The sequence below is a fragment of the Sciurus carolinensis genome, chromosome 4, assembly GCF_902686445.1.
Source record: "Sciurus carolinensis chromosome 4, mSciCar1.2, whole genome shotgun sequence".
Lineage (NCBI taxonomy): Eukaryota > Metazoa > Chordata > Mammalia > Rodentia > Sciuridae > Sciurus > Sciurus carolinensis.
The window spans coordinates 128,007,101-128,014,452 of record NC_062216.1 but is presented as its reverse complement, the minus strand read 5'-3'; the positions used below and the strand labels follow the sequence as shown (position 1 = coordinate 128,014,452).

General features: G+C 37.5%; 1 pseudogene; it reads left to right on the top strand.

Annotated features, from left to right (window-relative positions):
- The first annotated feature begins 951 nt into the window (after positions 1 to 951).
- Positions 952 to 1,945, top strand: LOC124983347 (L-lactate dehydrogenase A chain-like; annotated as a pseudogene).
- Positions 1,946 to 7,352: the final 5,407 nt, after the last annotated feature.

Genomic DNA, 7,352 nt, shown 5'->3' with positions numbered 1-7,352 from the left:
CTAACATGTTTATGGTTGTACACCCAAAATAAAAGAACTATTCTGTTTGGATTTTGATGGACAACTTGCAAAACAAACAGAAAACACAGTCACAATTTCTAGAGAAATGCTTATGAAAAAGACACATAGTTCTAAGAAACTAGGACTCTTAATTTTTTAAAAAAGGACAAATTTTTAAAAGATGTAAAACACAGACTACAGAGTCCTTGTTTTAAACAAAGAGTGCTTGAGTTGAACTATGTTCTTTCAATTTCAGGGTTCCACTGCTTAGATATCACTTTGGGATGGTCTAGGGGAAGGATAGAATCTTGAGCCTTAATGAAAAACATGTAGCTTTTCACTAACAATTTCCATACCCCTGGCTAAAAATAGCAATCCTTCCATTCTAAAGCATTATGAAATCAATTTCTTCTTTCATTTTTATCAAGAACTAACAAATCCTGTTTTGGTGGAGGTATAGATCTGATTTAGGAGAAATGGTTTGGAGGAAGTAGATACAGTAATGAGGGTGGGATCAGATGAGATAGGCTTAAGATAAATACCCAACCCCTCCTGCATATGTGGAAGTAGCAGGTGATAGAATCATTGAGAAACACTACAGGCATTGTGTTCTGCATGTTAACTTGTCTTTTTAAAAAAGTTAACTTGTCTTTAAAAAAAAAAAAAAAAAACCGGAAAATACGACTTAAAATTTTTTTCTGGACGTATTGAGTGAATTATTCCTAAGTAGCAGTCTTTAAAGTTTGACCAGACTGGGTTTCTGTCCTGACTTCCATTTTCTAACTGAGTGACCACCAGCAAGTTATTGAAGCTCTCTGAGCTTCACTTTTCTCATCAAAAGAAGAGAAATAAAGTGCCGGAGACGTTCCTGTTGAGTGTGGATTCCATTGCTGTGCACCCCTGACACTTTCTCAACGTGCACTCCCGATTCCTTTTGGTTCCGAGTCCAAGATGGCAAGTCTCAAGGATCAACTGATTGTGAATCTTCTAAAACAAGAACAGGTCCCCCAGAATAAGATTACAGTTGTTGGGGTTGGTGCCGTTGGCATGGCCTGTGCCATCCGTATCTAAATGAAGGACTTGGCAGATGAGCTGGCTCTTGTTGATGTCATGGAAGATAAATTGAAGGGAGAGATGATGGATCTCCAGCATGGCAACCTTTTCCTTAGAACACCAAAAATTTTCTCTGGCAAAGACTAAAGTGTGACTGTAAACTCCAAGTTCGTTATTATCACAGCTGGAGCATGTTGGCAAGAGGGAGAAAGCCATCTCAATTTGGTCCAGCATAATGTGAACATCTTTAAGTTCATCATTCCTAATGTTGTAAAATACAACCCAAATTGCAAATTGCTTGTTGTTTTCAAACCAGTGGATATCTTGACTTATGTGGCTTGGAAGATAAGTGGCTTTCCCAAAAATCGTGTAATTGGAAGTGGTTGCAATCTGGATTCAGCCCCATTCCATTACCTGATGGGGGAAAGGCTGGGAGTTGACCCATTAAGCTGTCATGGGTGGGTCCTTGGGGAGCATGGAGACTCTACTGTACCTGTATGGAGTGGAGTGAATGTTGCTGGTGTCTCCTTGAAGAATCTGCACCCAGATTTAGGCATTGATGCAGATAAGGAACATTGGAAAGAGGTTCATAAAAAAAAGAGGTGATTGACAGTGTTTATGAGGTGATCAAACTAAAAGCATCCTGGGCCATTGGACTGTCTGTGGCAGATTTGGCAGAAAATGTAATAAAGAATCTTAGGTGGTGCATCCAATTCCCACCATAATTAAGGTTCTCTATAGAAAAAAGGATGATGTTGTTTTAAGTGTGCCTTGCATCTTGGGACAAAATGGAATCTCAGTTGTTGTGAAGATAAATCTGACTCTTGAGGAAGAGGCATGTTTGAAGAGTACAGATACACTTTCAGAGATCCAAAAAGAGCTGCAATTTTAATGACTTCTAACATCATACTAATTTCACTGACTAGGACACAACAGGATTTTAGTTGGAGATGGTGCATGTTGTTCTTTTTATCTGATCTGTGATTAAAGCAGATGACCTGGGAAAAACATCAATTTCCTAAAATTAGAAATAGGAATGGCTTATAAAACCCTACAGATATCCTGATGCTGAATGGTACTTGTGTAGTTCTAAAATAGTTCAGATAAAGTAGTTCCAGCATTTCTGAGATGCCACTGCCAATGTCGTACAGGCTCTAGTTGCCCTTCAAACCAGATGTGTGATATATAACTTCATCAAACACACCTAGTCCAACATTTTTTTTTCATTCAGTCACATTCTGGGATCCAATGTTAAATCCAATATTGCATGTCTTGAGTATAACTGTTCTAAAGGATTTTATTTTGTGTATTATGTGTATCTGTAGTGTACATTTCCATATAATGTAAAAGGAAAGATCTACAAAGGAGCAATGCAACCAGCTATCCAAGTGTCATACCAACTGAAATATCAAATAAACCTTGAACAATGAAGAAAATAGGAAAATAATAATCTTTACTTTCTAGGTTGTTAAAAAGGTTCTATAAGATATATCTGCAAATCACTTATCACCTGACATTCATCGAACAAGTACTTATTAAGCACCTGCTGAACATCAGGGTCTGTTGTACACAACACACAAGAGTAATGAAGACAATTAAATTCCTTTTCTTGCAGGGCTTGGAATCTAGTAGGAACATTGACAAATAAGCAGGTTATTACTTTGTCAGAGTCTGAGATTTTACCCTATTTGTAAGCTAATAAGTTTTCCAGCTACTGTATCACAAACATTGGCAGAAGACATGAGATTCCTGGATCAGAGACAGAGGACTTTATTACTCATTGCATGACAAGAAGCATAAATTTTGTTTTCTTTGGTTTCCCTTGCTCCCCAAGACCGGCAGGGCAACTTGGAGGGGCCCACATGGATATTGCAACGTGGCAGCTTTGTGTAGTAGCTGAGAAGCACCGAGCTTGGGAATTCATGACGTTTATCATGAGCAGAAACTGGATTATTCTTTGTCCTAAAGACGTTATCTCATCTCAAGGCTACTCATGCAAATATAACCCTGATGAATGGCAGTCAGGGCCTTGAATTCTTGATATACTCTGTAAGGATTTGCAGTGTTATAGCTGGGATATGAGGTGTCCCCCAGAAGTTGTGCTAACGCAGGAATGTTCAGAGGTGAAATGAGTAGATTATAAGAGCTGGTCCAGCCTAGGTAAATTTGTCCCTGACATTGAATGTAACAGTCAAGTAAAATTCCTTCTTCACCTATTGAGTTCTCAAAATGGGAAAGAGCCATAGGGTTTTGCTACCATTTTATTAAATGTGGGCCTTACAAAAGACAACTACCAACCACTGTAATACTCATTAAAAGTCTCTCTCATACTATATTAGCTGAAGCAATCAATTCAATGAAATCACTATCAAAATCCCAATGGTATTTTTCTCAGAAATAGAAAATACTCCTAAATCCAAATAGGTAAAACAATATTGCTAAAGAAAAAACAAAACTGGAGACTTCCTGACTTCAAAACATTACAAAGCTACAGTAATCAAAATAGTGTGATACTGGCATAAACACAGACATACAGACCATGAAACAGAACAGAGAGCTCAGAAAGAAACTCCTGTGTATATGGTCAATGATCTATGACAAAGACGCTAAGGCTACAGGGTTGGAAAATGATAGTCTCTTCACAATTGATGTTGGGAAAACTGGATATCCACATCCAAAAAAAAAAAAAAAAAAATGAAGTCAGACCTCTAGCCTGTGCCATATATAAAAATTTACTCAAAATAGATTGAAGGCCTAAACGTAACAGCTGAAACTGGAAAGTTAGAAAAAAATATAGGGGAAAGCTTCATGGCATTGGATTTGGCAAGGATTTCTTGTATAGGACATCAAAAGAGCAATCAACAAAAGCAAAAATAGGTGAATGGGCTGCATTAAATTTAAGAACTTCTGTGCAGCAAAGGAACAATCAGCAGAATGAAAAGGCAACCTAGGGTACCAGAGAAAAGATTTGCAAATCATACATCTAATAGGGGGTTAATATCCAGAATATATAAAGAACTCCTAAAACTCAACATCCCCCCAAAATAGAAACAAATAACCTGATTAAAATATGGGTAAAGGACTTGACTAGACATTTCTTTAAAGAAGATATACAAATGGCCAGCAAACATATGGTATGGTATAACATAACTAGCTATTGGGAAAATGCAAATCAAAACCATAATGAGATATCTCTTAGCCATTAGGATGGCCAGTTTTAGAAAACAAAAACAAATGAACAGAAAATAACACATGTTGGTGAGGATCTGGATAATTTGGAACCCTTATGTAACTGTTGGTACAAATGTAAAGTGGTGTAGCTATTATGGAGAACAACATGGAATGTCTTCAAATAAGTAAGAATGAAATTATCCTATGATCCAACAATCTCACTCTAGGTATGTATCCCAAAGAGTTGAAAACAGGATCTTGAAAAGGTATTTGCACATGTATATTCATTGAAACATGAGTCACAATTGTCAAGAGGTAGAAACAACTTAAATGTCCATTGGTGGATAAATGGATAAAGAAAATGTGGCATACACATACAATGGAAAAATATCCAGATTTTTTAAATAGGAAATCCTATCACATGCTATAACATGGATGAGTCTTCAGGACATTATCCTAAATATTTGTCCCCAAAAGACAAATACCACATGATTCCACTTATATTAGGTATATAAAGTAGATAACTCTTAGGAACAGAAATCAGAATGATGGTGGCTATGTACGGGGTTGGGGAAAGGGAAAAGAGGAAGTTGTCACTCAATGGGTACAGAGTTTCAGTGTTGCAAGAGGTGAAAAGTTCTGGAGCTCTATTTCAAACAATGTGCATACAGTTAACACTATTGTACTGTTAAAATGGTAAATTTTGTATATTTTATGCCACAATAATTTTGAAAATATTTAAGAAGGGTATGCTCTCAGAATATAGAGCTACCTTTTCTAAGAACAATTTGCAATCCACTTTGACATAGTATTAAAGTGGTCTCTTCTTATTTCATTGAAAACTACTAAAAATATCAGCTTTAGTGTCTTGAAACCTCTTATTAAGTAAGAGGAACCTCAGAATGCCAAGTCACTCAGCACTACTCATTTGGGGAATGGTCAGTTTGAGGGTTTGGAGAATAAAGTTCCACTGGTAATAACAGTACTTTGCCTGGTGCTCTGGAACATGTTCTCAGGACAACCTTTAGTGGATAAGGGTCAAGAATTTGGAACCCTGGGTCCCAACAGAACAGTGTCATCACACAATTAACATATACCTTACAAACACAACATGAAAATAAATTCTAAATGTATGAAGAACATAAATGTAGCCGGGTGCTCTTGTAGTTCTAGTCACTTGGGATTCTGAGGCAGGAGGATTGCTTAAGTCCAGGAGTTCACGGCTAGTCTGGGCAACAGTGAGACTCCATTCCAAAATTAATTAATTAATTAATTAATATGGGAGAGGGAGAGAAAGATGAGCAGGTACAACAGGGAATTTTTAGGGCAGTGAAATTATTCTGTATGATATTATAATGGAGGATACATGTCATTTTATATTAACCAAAACCAATAGCTTGTATAACAAAAAGTTAACCCTAAATTATGGATTTAGTAAATAATTGTAGAGGTCAATCTGAATTATCAACTTGATTGGATCAAGAGATGCCAAAGATTAAGAGGCTTCTGGGTGTGTCGATGAGGGTGTGTCTAGGAATGATTGGCAAGTGAGATAGTGAACTGAAGTGGAGCCCCTCCCTAAGTGTGGGCAGCATCATCCAATAGGTCATAGAGTTGGATGGAATAAAAGTTGAAAGAACAAGGAAGCAGTAGCAAATGCAAGCTCAATCTTCAGAGAGTTCTTTTTTTGTGGGCGGGGGGCGGGAATTGTAGCTTTGCTTTACATAAAAAAGAATAAAGCATGCAAAGACAATTTTAGGAATAGTATTGTATCCTGTATATTTTGTTTTGTGACTTCCCAAATTCATGTTAGTGGGTAAACTACAGTACTTATGCTTCCATGTAGGTATTTACTATAGAGAAAATAAACGCACACGCACACGCACACGCACACACACACACATATATCCTTAGCTCATTTATTTTTTGTTCTTTTTAGTTATACATAACAGTAGAATGTATTCTGACTTATCACACATACATGAAGTATAATTTCCCACTTTTGTGGTTGTACATGATGCGGAGTTACATTGGTCATGTATTCATGTGTGAATATAGGAAAGTTATGTCTGATTCATTCTACTGTCTTTCCCATTCCTCCCTTCCCCCAATTCTCCCCTGTCCAATCCAGTGAATCTCCACTCTCTCCCACCCCCGACATCCCCCCACATTATGAGTTGCATCCACCTATCAGAGAGAACATTCATCCTTTGGTTTGAGGGGATTGGCTTATTTCACTTAGCATGATAGTCTCCATCCAGTTCCATCCATTTACCAGAAAATGCCATAATTTGAAAGGTTCTTGATTGCTGCTGTGGTTGCCTGAGGACATCAGACTCCAACTCCTTCACTCTTCCAAGTGGACTTTTCCAGTGATTCTCCAGGGAGTTTCTGGAAGCCTCTGGTTCTGGACTGGGGTAGCAGCATCGATCCCTCTTTTTCTGAGGTTTCAGCATCTTGCAATGCACAGCTACTGGTTCCTCCAGCTCTCCAGCCTGCAGAAGGCCATTGTGGACTATCCAGTTTCTGGTTGTGTAAGCCAATCTAATAATACCCTTTTTAAAATCCTGTGGTTCTGTTCCTCTATAGAACCCTGACTAATACAATAATAATGTATCAATATGGGCTCATCCATTATAACAAATGTACCACATCAATTCAAGATGTTAAAAATAGTGGAACTGTGTGTGAGGATGGGGTTGGTAAGGGGGTATATGGGAACTCTGTACTTGTCACTCATTTTTTCTGCACACTTAAAACTGCTCTTTTAATTTTTAAGCAAATATCATCATATGTATATATTGTTATAAGAAACCAGAATTAGAAAAAATGAAGATTTAAAATATCTCCTTGGAGGAGGGGAGGTAAGAGAAGAATGGAGGAATTTTGGATAGTGTAGAGGGAAATGAGGGGAGGGGAGGGGGCAGGGTAAGGAAAGACAGTGGAAAGAGACAGACATCATTACCCTATGTACATGTATGATTGATTACACGAATGGTGTGAATCTACATCGTGTACAACCAGAGAAATGAAAAGTTGCACCCCACTCGTGTACAATGAATCAAAATGCTATCTGTAAAAATAAAAATAAATTTTTAAAAAATCTCCTTGGCATAAGAAATATGTCT